Genomic DNA, 3,006 nt, shown 5'->3' with positions numbered 1-3,006 from the left:
GGGAAAAGGCCAAGGAACATATAAAGGTAGACCTATCAAAATTATACCAGACTTCTCACCAGAGACTATGAAAGTCAGAAGAGCCTGGACAGATGTCTCACAGACCCTAAGAGAACACAAATGCCAACACAGGCTACTATACTCAGCAAATATCTCAATTACCAGAGATGGAACAACCAAGGCCTGCAAGTCTATCTCAGCCCCCTCGGTTACTAGCTCTCCCCTGACACAGAGTGGTGTGGCTCAGCCCAGCTCCTGGTTGTAGATGGAGCTTGGAAGAACCCTTTCCTAGTTGCTCTGTCACTCCTGTGTTCTCTGAGCTCCTGGCTGTATATGCTGCACAATTGCTGGAAAGAAAATCTCTTTATTCTTTTATATGTATATGTTAGCTTTTAAGACTTTGATAGGCATACTACAATACATATAACTAGGTATGGACATAGGACTATGAGAAGGAGGGTATCTCCCAAGGAAGAGGAAACAGAATATATAATTATGAGCAAAGGACTAGGGGAATGATACACTTCCAACTTCCAACTATGCAGAAGGTTGGTGCGGGGGGGGGGGGGGGGGCGAGGAGAGGGGAGGGGTAGGGCAGCATCATGTCTCTGTTGTAGAAACTCGTGTGCACAAATATCGAGACGCTGAATGCCATGGTGGGGCAGTGGAACCTGAAGCTGCATGAAGATAGGAGCCTGTCACAACCTCAAAATGGAGATGTGCCTAAAGAAACAGGAAAAGGCAGAAAAGCTTAAAAAGGCCCTAAAGCATTCTGTGCCTGTGGTCTCAACAGAAGCACAAAGTGGAGGCATGCCTGAAGAGACCATGGAAAACGCCAAAGTTAAAAATTCACTCCCAAAACTTACTTTAGCCAACAGAGAAGCAGCAGCAGTGATGTTTCCTGATTCAGAATTAAAGAAAAAAAAAAAGGAAAATGGCAAATGATTCAGGGTCTGATACCAAAATAGCAAAAATCTCAAGAAAGCACTAAGGCTAGTTGAGGAACCAGAAGATGGTGTGAAGAAAGCAAATGTGTAGCAAGGTGCCCAGCCTGCCCCTAAGACTGACTGATAGGTACTTTTGAGGACACGTCATTTGCTTCCTTTTCTAATCTCATCAGTGAGAATACCCTGAAGACCTTCAAAGAAATGGGCTTCAGGTGCATGACAGAGATCCAGCATAGAAGTATCAGGCCACTTCTGGAAGGCAAGGATCTTCTCGCAGCTGCGAAAACCAGCAGTGGCAAAGTCCTCCTTGCTTTCCTCATCTCTGTGATCATTGAGCTCATTGTCAAATTGAAGTTCATGCCCAGGAATTGTACAGGAGTCCTGATTCTTTGTCCTACCAGAGGACTAGCTATGCAGAACTTTTGTGATCTTAAGGAGCTGATGATGCACCATGTTCACATATATGGGCTGATCGTGGGTGGCAGTAACAGATCTGCTGAAGGGCAGACACTTCTCAATGGGGTCAACATCATCTTGGCCACCCCAGGCCCGCTCCTAGACTGCATGCAGAACACACCAGGATTTGTGTACAAGAACCTACAATGTCTGGTTATTGATGAGGCTGACCATATCTTGGAGGTTGGGTTTGAAGAAGAGTTAAAGCAAATTATTAAGCTTTTGCCAGCGCATAGACAAACCATGCTCTTTTTTTGCCATGAAAATTCAAAAGTTGAAGACTTGGCAAGAATTTCTCTGAGAAAAGTGCCATTGTGTGTGGGTCTTGACAAAGATAAATGTGTTGCCACAGTGGATGGCCTCAAGCAGGAATATGGTGTTTGTCCGTCTGAAAAGAGTTCCTTCTGCTGTTCACATTCTTTAAGAAGAACCTGAAGGAGAAAGTGGTGGTCTTCTTTTCATCTTGTACATCTGTGAAATACCACTATGAGCTGCTGAGCTATATCGACCTTCTTGTCTTGGCCATCCATGGAAAGCAAAAGCAAAATAAGTGAGCAACCACATTCTTCCAATTCTGCAATGCAGATTCGAGAATACTGCTGTGTGCTGATGTGGCAGGCAGAGGGCTGGACATCCCTGAGGTGGACTGGATTGTTTACTACAACCCTCCCGATGACCCCAAGGAATACATTCATCATTTCTGTAGAAGAGTCAGGGGCCTGAATGGAAGAGGACGTGCCCTGCTCATCCTGAGCCCTGAAGAGTTGGGCTTCCTTCCTTACTTGAAACAGTCCAAGGTTCCCTTGAATCAGTTTGATTTTTCCTGGTCTAAAGTTTCTGATATCCAGTTTCAGCTGGAAAACCTGATAGAAAAGAAGCACTTTCTGCACAGGTCTGCCCAGGAAGTACACAAATCCTACATATGAGCATATGATTCCCGCTCCCTCAAGCAGATCTTCAATGTGAACAACTTAAATTTGCCTCAGGTTGCTCTGTCTTTTGGTTTTAAGGTCCCTCCTTTTGTTGATCTGAATGTGAGCAGCTATGATGGCAAGCTTAAAAAGAGAGGCGGGGGTGGGGGATTCGGCTACCAGGATACAAAGAAAGTGGAGAAGTCCAAGATCTTTAAACACATCAGTAAGAAGCCAGCAGATCACATGCGGTTCTCTCACTGAAGCCATCTGCCTTCTGCCTGAACTGACTTTGCCCAACTTTCCTTCCTCCCTAGTTCCCTTTGAAACGGAACTTTTATTACACAAAAAAGAAAGACTGTAAGAAGACTGGAATTGGAATATTAAATGGAGAGAGGCAGAGAATAAGAGGGTAAGGGAGAATACGGTGCATGACAAATAGCACTGAAATCCATTGGAAGAGTCAAATAGATACCCATTATAGAAGCTTCTTAAAATATATACATCTATGAAAGAAATCTGAATAGAGTCACCAAATAACTAGGAAAACAAAGCTCCAACTGCATATCTCTCACTGCCAAATGAAAACTCTAGTTCCATGGATAGGTTACATCTAATTGAGTTTTTGGCAATAGGACCCCAATAGAAATCATCAAATATCCCAGACTATTGACAAGTCTATTAGCTGCTCT

At 43.9% G+C, this 3,006-nt stretch overlaps 1 pseudogene; it reads left to right on the top strand.

The window, feature by feature from the left end:
* The first annotated feature begins 539 nt into the window (after positions 1-539).
* Positions 540-2,578, top strand: LOC127674707 (ATP-dependent RNA helicase DDX18-like; annotated as a pseudogene).
* The last annotated feature ends 428 nt before the right edge of the window (positions 2,579-3,006 follow it).

Source organism: Apodemus sylvaticus, chromosome X, assembly GCF_947179515.1.
Source record: "Apodemus sylvaticus chromosome X, mApoSyl1.1, whole genome shotgun sequence".
NCBI classification, from domain to species: Eukaryota; Metazoa; Chordata; class Mammalia; order Rodentia; family Muridae; genus Apodemus; species Apodemus sylvaticus.
This window is presented reverse-complemented; position numbering and strand designations above follow the sequence as displayed.